At 60.7% G+C, this 11,733-nt stretch overlaps 1 protein-coding gene across 2 annotated transcripts in view; it reads left to right on the top strand.

The window, feature by feature from the left end:
• Window positions 1-3,352: 3,352 nt before the first annotated feature.
• Window positions 3,353-11,733, top strand: part of AHNAK (AHNAK nucleoprotein) — a 28,121-nt gene continuing 19,740 nt past the window's right edge. Inside the window, exons 1-2 of one of the 2 annotated variants that reach the window (XM_054052445.1) lie at window positions 3,353-3,455; window positions 11,543-11,636. The gene's annotated coding sequence lies outside the window, so the exon portion shown is untranslated. Of the gene's footprint in view, window positions 3,456-10,766; window positions 11,637-11,733 lie in introns of those variants that run through there. The other variant, XM_054052444.1, reaches the window with a different exon arrangement.

The raw sequence follows: 11,733 nt of genomic DNA, 5'->3' as shown, positions 1-11,733 counted from the left end.
GTGAGGGGGGGCACCCAATGGGGGGGGGCACCCGGGGAGGGGGGCACCCAGGCCTGGGGGGAACAAATCAAGGGGGGGATAAATGGGAGGGGGTCATGGGGGGGGTGCAAAGAGGTGGTGGGGCGCCCATTGGAGGGCACCCGGGGGTCACCTATGGGGGGGGGCACCTAAAGACGGGGCAGCACTCAATGGGGGGCGCCAAGGAGTCGGGGGGACACACCTGGGGGGCACTCAGGGGTGAAGGGGGGGGCACCCATGGCCGGGGGGGGCCCTCCCATCTCCCCCGTTCCCCGTTGTGGCCTCTGCAGCCGCTGCCAAATTCCTCGTTGTTTACTGCAGCGCAGGCGGCTGCGGCCCAAAGGGGGGGGGGGCACCACCCACAGCGGCACCCGCAGCACCCTGGTGGCACCGGGACACCCCCGATGGCACCCGGAACCTCCTGATGGCATCCAGGACACCCCCAATGGCACCCAGAACCTCCTGATGGCATCCAGGACACCCCTAATGGCGCCCAGAAACTTTCTGATGGCACCCAGAAATCCCTGTTGACACCCAGAAACCGATGGTGGCACCCAGGAATCTCCAATGGCACTCGGGACACTTCAATGGCACCCAGGACACCCCTGATGGCACCCAGGCCACTCCATGATGGGACCCGGGACCCCCCTGATGGCACCTGGGACACCCCAATGGCACCCAGAAACCAATGATGGCACCCGGGACACCCCTGATAGCACCCAGAAACCGATGATGGCACCCAGAAACCCACGATGGCACCCACGACACCCTATGATGGCACCCAGAACCCACCACCAGCACCCAGAACCTGCACCCAGCAGGTGGCAACCAGGAGATGCCACCGAGCAACCAGGCCATGCCATGGTCTGGTTGATGCCATGGTCTTCTTGGCCATGCCATGGTGCTGCTGGGCACCAGGATGGAGCAAGAAGATGATGCCAGGCTGCAACCAGGAGATGCCACTGAGCAACCAGGCACTGCCATGGTCTTCTTGGCTGTGCCACGGTCTTCTTGGTGATGCCATATTCTTCTTGGCTGTGCCATGATGTTCTTGGTCATGCCATGGTCTTCTTGGCCTTGCCAAGGTCTTCTTGGTGATGCCCCTTGGCATCCCGCCCCCGCGGTTGTGCTGTCGTTCCCTTGGCACCGCAGCTGCCGGCCGGCTTGGAATCCCAAACATCCCCCCGCGCTGCCATTCGGGAGGGGGAGGAGGGGGGGGCTTTAATTCCCATCCACCCCCTCTTTGGGTGCTTTGGGGGGTCATTTTTGCACCCCTTTTTCCCCCGGGGGGGTCGATGCCGCCGCAGAGCCACATCTGGAGCGAATCCAGCTGTTGCAGAGCCGCCTCTGGATCTTCTTCGTCGTTTTGGCTTCTTCCCTCCCCTCAAAAATGGGGCTTTTTTGGGGGGGGGGGGCAACAGGACACCTGCTAAAATGGGGGGTTTTGGGGGGTCCCCTATTGGGCCCCGCGGTTGCGTCGGGGCACGAGGCCAACGTTGGGGGGGGTTGGGAGGTGGTGGCGGCGCTGAGCCACAGCTCCGGAATGTGCCGGTTTGGCCGAAGCCACCGCGGCCGCGTACGGCACCACCAGAGCTTCCACAATCTATTCCCCCCCCCAACAAAAAAAAAGGTCCCTTTTGGGGTTTTTGAGGTCTCCAAGTTGAGGTTGAAGTTGGTCGTGGTGGTTGGAAGGCGTCTTTGCTGTCTCGTTGGCCGCAATGGCCGTAAACAAGGTCGGAATTTGGAGTGAGGGTTATAAATAACGTGAGGAGAAAGAGGCGCCTCCGGCGGAGACTTGTGGTGGGATCCAGGAGGCATCTCAGGGGGTTCAAGGGCAAAGAGGGACCAGTTCTGGACCAGAAGGAGCTGGGAGGCACTGGGAGGGTGATCTGGAGAGGAGTTGGGGGTCCTGGTGGGCATCAAGATGAACAAGAGCCAATGAGGAACATCAAGAGAGTGGAGGGATCGTCACGGAGGCATCTCAGGGGGTTCGAGGGCAAAGAGGGACCAGTTCTGGACCAGTAGGAGCTGGGAGGTACTGGGAAGGTGATTTGGAGAGGAGTTGGGGGTCCTGGTGGGTGCCAAGAAGAACGAGATCCCGTGAAGAACATCAAGAGGGTGGAGGGATCGTCATGGAGGCATCTCAGGGGGTTCGAGGGCAAAGAGATACCGGCATTGGAGGAGGAAGAACCCCATGAACCAGTATGGACTGGGGTGAACTGGGAAGCTGCTCTGCAGAGGAGGAGTGGGCTGGGGGTTAGGGACTGGGCAGGAGGGGACTGGAAGGGGAACTGGGAGGGGAACTGGGATGGAACTGGGAGGGGAACTGGGATGGGACTGGGAGGGGAACTGGGATGGGACTGAGATGGAAAAGGATGGGACTGGGAGGAGGACTAGGATGGAACTGGGAGGGGAACTGGGATGGAACTGGGACCGGGCACAATGGGACTGGGAGGAGGACTAGGATAGGACTGGGAGAGGAACTAGGATGGAACTGGGACCAGTCAGGATGGGACTGGGAGGGGAACTGAGATGGAACTGGGACCAGGCACGATGGGACTGGGACAGGACTGGGATGGACGGGAGGGAAGCGGGACGGGACTGGGATGGGACTGGGATGCAGTGTGATGAACTGGGAAAAACGGAGGGAAACGGGACGGGATGTACTGGGAGGTAGCGGGATAGGACTGGGATAGGACTGGGACTGACAGGAGGGAACCGGGATGGGACTGGGACGGGACTGGGATGGACAAAAGGGAAGTTGGACGGGACTGGGATGGACGGGACAGACTGGGATGGACTGGGAGGAACGGGGAGCAGGAGGGAACTGGGACGGACTGGGACGAATTTGGAGGGAACGGGGAGCGGGAGGGAACTGGGACGGGACTGGGACGGACTGGGATAGACTGGGAAGGAACAGGGACGGACTGGGACAGACGGGAGGGAAGCGGGACGGGACTGGAACAGACTGGGATGGACTGGAGGGAAGCGGGACAGGACTAGGATGGACTGGGAGGGACTGGGATGGACGGGAGGGAACTGGGACGGACGATAGGGAACATAGACGGGACTGGGACGGACTGGGAAGAACGGAGGGAACCGGGACAGGACTGGGAGGGAGCGGGACAGGACCGGGGAACCGGGGGGAGCCGCGAGGGAGCGAAGGAGAGCGGACGGGACTGGGAGGGACTGGGAGGCACTGGGAGGGACTGGGAGGCCCGGGGCCGGGCTCGCTGGTCCCTCCCCGCCGGGAAGGGGGAGGCTCCGCCGCTACAAGAGTCCGACCCCGCCCGGGGCGCGGCCACTCGCCTCGCTCCGAGCGCACCGGGAGCGGCACCGGGAGCGGGGCCGGGGATCAGCCGCCACCAGGGATCCGGGAGCGGGAGGCACCGGGAATGGTTCTACCGGGGAGCTGAACGCCCGTCCGCCGCCCGCAGGTACCGCCCGGGGCAACCGGGGGGGCTCCGGTGATACCGGGAGTGCGGGGAGGGGGGTAAAAGGGGCTCCGGTAATACCGGGAGTGCAGGGAGGGAGGTAAAAGGCGCTCCGGTAATACCGGGAGTGCAGGGAGGGAGGTAAAAGGGGCTCCGGTAATACCGGGAGTGCAGGGAGGAGTGTAACGGGGGGTAAAAGGGGTTCCGGTAATACCGGGAATGGCCCGGGGAGCTCCGGGAGTGCAGGGAGGGGTGTAAAGGGGGATCCTGGGAGGCTCCGGTGGGACCGAGAGTGCAGGAAGGGTGTAAAGGGGTGTCCAGGGCGTGTCCCGAGGGGCTCCGGTAGGACCGGGAGTGTCCCGGGAGCTCCGGGAATGCAGGGAGGGGTGCAAAGGGGGGTCCCGGGAGGCGCCGGTAGAACCGAGAGTGCAGGGAGGGGCTCCGGTAGTACTGGGAATGCAAAGGGGGGACCCGGGGAGCTTCGGGAATGTAGGCGGGGGCGTCCCGGGCGTGTCCCGGGGACTCCGGTTGGACCGGGAGTGTCCCGGGGAGCTCTGGGAGTGCAGGAAGGGGTGTAAGAGGGGGTCCCGGGGGGCTCCGGTGATACCGGGAGTGCAGGGGGGACTCGTGGGGCTCCGGGACTGCAAGAGGGGGGACGCTCCGGTAGTACCGGGAACTCCACAGGGCGTTGGGGGCCCCTCTAAGAGTGCGGGGGGGGGCTCCGGGGGTCCCGGTTGTCCGGGAAGGGGGTTTAGGAGAGTGTCCCGGGGAGGGGGGGGGGGGGGTGTCCCGGGAGCTCCACGGGGCAATGTGGGGGGGGCACTTCGGGCGTGTCCCGGAGGGCTCCGGGGGTGCAAAGGGGTGTCTCGAACAGCTCCGGGGGTGCAGGGGGTGCAAAGGGGGGGCTCGGGGGGTGCAGGGGGTGCAAAGGGGGGGGGGGGCTCGGGGGGCTCCGGAGGTGCAGGGGGTGCAAAGGGGGGGCTCGGGGGGTGCAGGGGGTGCAAAGGGGGGGGGGCTCGGGGGGCTCCGGAGGTGCACGGGGTGCAAAGGGGGGGCTCGGGGGGTGCAGGGGGTGCAAAGGGGGGGCTCCGGGGGTGCAAAGGTGCATCTCGGGGGGCACCGGGGCTGCAAAAGGGGGTGCAAAGGGAGGGCTCCGGGGGCTGTGGGGGTGCAAAGGGGGGGTGCAAAGGCGCGGCTCGGGGGGCACCGGGGGTGCAAGGGTGCAAAGAGGGAGCTCGGGGCCCTCACGGGGTGCAAAGGGGGGGCTTGGGGGTCTCTCCGGGGGTGCAGGGGGGGGTCTCGAAGGGCTCCGGACGCTCCCCGAGGCTCAGGGCGTGGCTCCCCCCCCCCCCGCCGCGCCCAGTCCGGACCCGGGGAGTCCCCGCTCGGGGCGCGGCTGCGGAGTTCCCCCCTTCCCCCCCCCCCCCCCCGTCTCTTTCCTGCCCCGCCCAGGCAAGAGGGGACCCCCAGGGGGGTGTCCCGGTACCGGGAAGGGGGTGCGGGGAGGAGGGGGGGGGGAACCCCGGGATCCCGGGGAGGGCGCGGCTCCGCCGGCAGCGGTGTGGGCGGACTCCTAATTAACCTTCATTAAGGGCGGTTTCAGCGTGGGGGGAGGAGAAGGGGGGGTGTATTTTTAGGGTGTGCTTAACCCCCCCCGAAGAATTGGGGGGGTTGGAGGGTAATAAAGGGAGTTTTGGGGGTGAAAGTGATGTGTGGGTGTGTGTCCCCTCCGGGTACGCGCTGTGGTTTGGGGTGTGGTTGCCCCCCCCAAACTTTATAACACCCCCCCCATTACGAAAAGCCCTTTGGGAGCTCAGGAAGGACCAAACAGAGCAGTTACACCCCAAAAAGAGCCCCCCCCCCCCCCCCCCCCCCCCCCCAAATCAAACCCAACCTGGGGGGGACGGGACAGACAAATCCCTCTGCGCCCCCCCAGCACCACACGAAGGTTTTGGAGTGCAGGAATGTGTGTGGCGGTGTTTTGGCCCAACTCACGGCAGGTTTTGGTCCCTCTCACAGCAGCGTTTTGGCCCCTCTTGTGGTGGCATTTTGGCCAAACTCGCGGCAGGTTTTGGTCCCTCTCGTGGTGGTGTTTTGGCCCAAATCACGGTGACTTTTCACCCCTCTCGTGGTGGCGTTTTGGCCCAACTCACAGCAGGTTTTGGCCCCTCTCGTGGTGGCATTTTGGCCAAACTCGCGGCAGGTTTTGGTCCCTCTCGTGGTGGTGTTTTGGCCCAAATCACGGTGACTTTTCACCCCTCTCGTGGTGGCGTTTTGGCCCAACTCACAGCAGGTTTTGGCTCCTCTCGTGGTGGCATTTTGGCCAAACTCGCGGCAGGTTTTGGTCCTTCTCGTGGCGGTGTTTTGGCCCCTCTCGTGGTGGCATTTTGGCCCAACTCACAGCAGGTTTTGGTCCTTCTCACGGTGGCGTTTTGGCCCAACTCACAGCAAGTTTTGGCCCCTCTCGTGGTGGCATTTTGGCCCCTCTCCTGCTGTTACCCCCCCCCAAAGTGGCCACTGAGATCTTTCGGGCGCTGGTGGGGACACACTCCCACGTCTCCCCTTTGTGTCCCACCCCCAAAGCGGCGAAACCTGTTGGGGAGCGGGAGGATCCTTCGCGCCGCCCGCGGGACTCTCGCTCTCGAGCCGGTCCGACCGGTGGGAAACGATTCCTGCCCCACGGATCGATTCCTGCCCCACGGATCGATTCCTGCCCCACGGATCGATTCCTGCCCCACGGATCGATTTTTTGGTTTTGCCCCACGGATCGTTTTTTGCCTCATGGATCGATTTTGGCCCCACGGTCCAACTTTGCCTCATGGTTCTGCCCCACGGCACTGCCCCCCCATCCTGAGCGTCCCCCCCTTTTCCTCCCCATCAATCCTTGTTGGCGCGGAGCTTTGGGGCTGCTGTCACAGATGTGGGGGTGCTCACTTGTGTCCCCCCCTAATTAATTCACTAATTAGCTGGTGTTAATTAGCTGCTGCTCGGGATGTTTTGGGGGGGGTTGAGGGGCTCCAGTGGGGAAGAACCCCAAGACCTCGGGCTTGTTCTTCACTGCGATGGGGGTGACGCCGTGGGGGTGACACTGTGGTGGTGGAGATGACACTATGGAGGTGACACCACGGTGGAGGTGATTCCGTGGTGATGCTGTGGTGGTGACGCCATGGAGGTGATGCCGTGGTGGTGGAGATGACACCATAGTGGTGATGCTGTGGTGGTGGCGCCATGAGGGTGATGTGGTGGTGGCGCCATGGGTTTCTTGAGACCTTGAGAGGAGGACGAGGAGGGGCTGTGGGTCCAGGGAGGCTTTTGGCTGGCGATGAGAAGACCTGTGGTCCACTTGGTCCCTTTGGTGGCCCTGGTGGCCGGCGTTGGTGCTGGGAGAGGTTCCTGGTGGAGAATCCACCACCAGCGTCATCTCCTCATGCGGCTGGTGGCCTCCTCATTGCTGGGCGTTGGCCTTGGAGGAGGCTGGTAGAATATCAGTGGGTGGTGGGACCCATGGGGACGTCCATGCGGTGTGGACGAGGTGGCATGAGCTGCTGGTGGGATCCATGAGGTCCAGACATGGTGACCGGAGCTGCTGGTGGTGTCCATGAGGTCTGTCCCTGAGCTATGGCCATGGTGACATCTTGTCTAGTTTCTGGGTGACATCTGGGCTGTGGGAGAAGCCAGGGGTGAAGCAACTAAAAACAAAGTTCCTCACATTGTTCCTCCCCAAAAATAGCAGCTGGAATGGCTGCTGAGGACACCGGAGAAGGTGGCCTCCTCTTCTCCAGCCACCGTGATCATCTGGGAGCAGGGAAAGGGGTGGGAAAAGCCGTTCCTCCTCGTCTCCTCCAAAGGTGGAGAAGGACCAGCTCAGGGTTTAGGTCGAGCTGAGCCACCTCGAGCCTCTCCCTCTGCTCGGGGGCAGCTGGGAGAGCTCTGAGTCACCTCCCCACCCAACCCGTGGGACCTCTCCCGGCTCCCTGACTCACCAACTTGTTTGGTCTCCACCACCGCTGAGCTTTCTAGATCTTTCCGTGGTCAGATGGGTTGGTTGGTGACACGTCCTGCAGCCCCACAGCTTGGGGGGAGGTGGAATGGGACCTCCAAGGTCACCTCGTCCATCATTTCGGTACCTGGTGACGCGTCCTGCAGTCCCACAGCTTGGGGGGAGGTGGGATGGGACCTCCAAGCCCACCTCATCCCAACCCCCTCGGGACCATGACCCAACATCTCTTGGAAGCTCTTCAAGGTTGGAGATGCCACCACCAGCCCTGTGCTGGTGCCTGGAGACCCTCCTATGAAGAAGTGGCTCATGGTCACCTCTGGTGCCCACCAGGACTTCTAGAACTTCCCTTCTGAGCTGGTCCATGTGGTTTCTCCTCCCTGGGTGTGGGACTTCACCACTTCTCCTTGTTGAGCTTCCCGTGGTTCCTCTCCACCCACGTCTCCAGCTCGCTGAGGTCCTTCTGGAGGACGACACCACCCTCTGGCACAGCCGCTGCTCCTTCTGGGTAGTGTCTCCTCCAAACTCGCTGAGGGCCTGATCTGCCCCATCATCCAGATCCTTCAAAACCACCTGGAGATGGAAAAGCCCCAACATCCTTGGGTCACCTGGTGGGGTTGGGAAGGCTCCATCCCTTGGAGATCCTCACAAGCCACTTGGATGTGGGGTCACGGTTTAACCCCAGGTGGTAACGAAGGCCCACCTGGTTCCTCGCTCTGTCCCTGCCCATGGGGAGGAGAATCAGGAAGGAAACTGTGCAGCTCGTGGGTTGAGATAAGGACAGTTGAGTAGTACAGCAAAGGAGGAGGGAAAATGGGGTCCTTTGGGTTCCTTTCTGGGCAGGAGAGATGATGCTCGGTGTTGAGTCGGTGCATCCAGAGCTGGTGGATCTGCATGATCCGTGCCCCGTGGTCTGCGGGTTGAAGATGTCAACCATGAAGAAGCTGGTTCTGGTTCCATCACCGCTGTGCTTTGCTGAAGGTCCACCAGAACTTCGTTAATTAGGGTGATTAACACCACCAGCGGCGTGGTGGGATCCATGGATAGGTTGCCCTTTGCTTGGAGTGGGATTAACCCTGAAGGTCTTCCCAACCAGGTTCTCCACGTGTGCTCTTGGGACTTCATCCTGTTCTCCACCGAGGTGGATGTTCAGGCTGGGCCGATGCGCTTGAAGATTCCCCCAGTGTTAACCAACCACGTGGTCTTTGCTGAAGGTCTTTCCTGATGCTTGAGGGTCCCACCACCCATCGATCTCCACGGATTAGCAGGCCATCACCCCACTTCCCTGGAGGCCGGTGCACAATGGAAGATGTCCTACATCGGTCCTCTCCATGCCGTGTTGGCCCAGGTCTCCAATGAGGCTATATAAGACTTGAACTCCATCACCTCACTTGGTTCTTCTGAGGTTCTTCCAGACCACCTCAAGACTTTGCTTTTCCAAGTACCAGGATGGTTTTCCAGGGTTACTTTCCTCATCATCTGGTGGTTGCTTCCATCTTCATGTGTACATGGGTTCATGGGATAGAAGCAATCCACCACCTCTCCCCTTCTGGGTGCCCCACAGGTCCTTCTCTGTATCTCAGAGGCTTTAAGCACCTCGTGGTTTCCTCGGTTGCCTGTTTTGCTTTCACGGGCAACCTGTATGATGGTGTCCATGGTCAAACCCACCCCTTGATCTTGAGCCCATCCATAGGTTTCATCCCTTCCTTGTTGGCCCTGAGGTGTCCTGGACCCACCGAGCCATGAAGAATTCACCCTTACGTAGCCAGACCAGAGCCACCCAACACCCTTCCAATCTTGGCAGCTTCACCCTCTTGTAGGTTGTTCTGATGTCGGGATTGAGGCCTGAGTAGGCCACTGAGATGATGTTTAGGGCTGGAGAACCTCCCGTAGGAGGACAAGTTGGGAGAGTTGGGCTTGTTCAACCTGGAGAAGGCTCCGAGGAGACCTCAGAGCAGCTTCTAGGACTGAAAGGGGCTTCAGGAAAGGCGGGAAGGGATGGGATGAGGTGGGATGGTTTTCAGCTTCGAGAGGGGAGATGGAGGGGAGAACTCGGGGAGGAATGTTCTCCTGAGAGAGTGGGAAGACCTTGGCCCAGGTTGCCCAGAGAAGTTGTGGCTGCCCCATCCCTGGAAGGGTTCAAGACCAAGTTGGGTGGAGCTTGGCGCAACCTGATCCAGAGGGAGGTGTCTCCGCTTATGGTGAGGGGTGGTGGAACTATGGGCTCAGAGATCCCTTCCAACCCAACCTGTGTCACGATTAAGAAGAAGGAGAGTTCTACGATCTCGTTACTGCTCTTCCCTACAGAAGGGGCTTCCAGGTGGACAGTCCCATGATGTCTCCGCTTCAGCAGGTCAGAGCCATTACCACCTTCTCCGGGTGTTCTTCTCCAGCTGGAAGAAGCTGTAGAACAGCTTCTACAGCCCAGAGAAGTGGCTCCTCCATCCCTGGAGGGCTTCAAGACCAAGTTGGATGGAGCTTGGAGCAACCTGATCCGGAGGGAGGTGCCTCTGCTTGTGGCGAGGGGTGGAACTAGATGGGCTTGGAGATGCCTTCCAACCCAACCCATGCCATGATTAAGAAGGAGGAGAAGACATAGGAAGGTGCCTCCTCCAAAGGAGAAGAACAAATAGTTTCCACTTGGTGGCTCCCCAAGTTTGGTGTTGCCGGCGACGCCGAGTGTGAAACCAGACAAAGTCCACCCGGTAATTTCATTGCCCCATAAACCGGTGTCGTGTAGGACATCAAAGCCGTGACCTTAACCCAGTTCTCAGGGATGTTGAAGAGCCAACAGGGAACCCTTCCAGCAGCTGAGGTGTGGCCCGACACAACCTTGAGAGCAACGGGGTGACCACCGGCTGCTAAACTCGTCGAGCGACTGCTCATTAACGAGCGTGCCTGAACACGTTCTAGTTGGAGCTGGTGTTACCTCAAGCCTTTGAGGCCCACGTTGGGTGCCAAAAAGGACTGGGGGGGTTAAGTCCAACGGCGGCCGAGCACCGTGCTCATCGCCCCCCTCCAGTGCGAAGAGGAGAATGAAAAGAAGTCCAACTCGTGGGCTGAGATAAAGACAGTTTAGTAGGAGAGCAGAAATGAGAGGGATAGACAATACCAAACAAGCGATGCCCAATGCGATTGCTCAGTACCCGATGACCGATGCCTGAGGAGCAGCGGCCTCTGGTCAACTGCCCCCAATTTCCCCTTCCAGTTGCCAATCCAAGTGAGCTGCGGGTGGGCGCGTTTCACACTCCACCGGTTGGAGATACCAAACTTCACCCTAAATTCAGGTTCCAACGAATAAAAGGAGACTTTAAGGACGTGGTTTTGCTCCTGGGAGCTGCTTTGGTAGAGGCTTCATCATGGAGAGCCACGGGGCAGGTGTTCAAAGGGTTCAAGGGCAAGGAAAGTCCTGAACTGGCCCAGTATGAGCTGGGAGCTACTGGGAAGCTGCTCTGGGGAGGGGCTGGGGGTCATAGGGGGCATCAAAATGAAAGTGAGCCAGTGAGGAACATCAACAGGGCAGAGGAATCATCTAGGAGGCATCTCAAAGGGTTCAAGGGTAAGGAAAGTCCTGCACTGGACCAGTATGAGCTGGGAGCCACTGGGAGGCTGCTCTGCAGAGGAGTCGGGGGTCCCGGTGGGCATCAAGATGAAGGAGATCCAGTGAGGAACATCACCTACTTGACTTTGGGGGTGGCAGCCCGAGGTGTGAGGAGACACGGGGGAAGCAAGAGAGTTGATGTTGCGAAGTGAGGGTGGGTTTTGTGCTTCTCAACCATCTCACAGTTGAGCTTCCATTGAAGGGGAGAACTGTCAGCTCTTGAGCATGAGGGGAGCTTCTCTGAGGACCGCGTGGGTCCGAGGTGGATCAGTGACAACCTTTGGTTGGGTCATTGAGACCTGGTGGCATCTTGCTCTTAGCAGCCTGACTCTCGTCGTCCCATCAACTGCAAATGCTCGTGATATGACCTCAGGTAGACGAGTTGTAGCGCGGATGGTTGGGATGAACTTTGGTTCCTGTCCCATCTGAGTGTCAGAGGTGGAAGAAGAGGGAGAGTGCGCTTCATGTGGACCTCTCTGATGTCTCCACCAGGCTGGGAAGGTGAAACTCAAGCTGCTGTAAGGACTACAAGTGAAGACAGAGGGATTCCTGTGGCGGATCCAGCCAGGACCAGCATCCCAGCAAGGTCAGCGCGCTGGAGCTGGTTCAACCCACGCTCCAACCCCATGTCCACCTCTTCGGTCCCTCCTTCCCTTCTCACCTTCTCCCTTTTCCCTTCTCCA

This window comes from Cuculus canorus, chromosome 34 (genome assembly GCF_017976375.1).
Source record: "Cuculus canorus isolate bCucCan1 chromosome 34, bCucCan1.pri, whole genome shotgun sequence".
NCBI lineage: Eukaryota > Metazoa > Chordata > Aves > Cuculiformes > Cuculidae > Cuculus > Cuculus canorus.
This window is presented reverse-complemented; position numbering and strand designations above follow the sequence as displayed.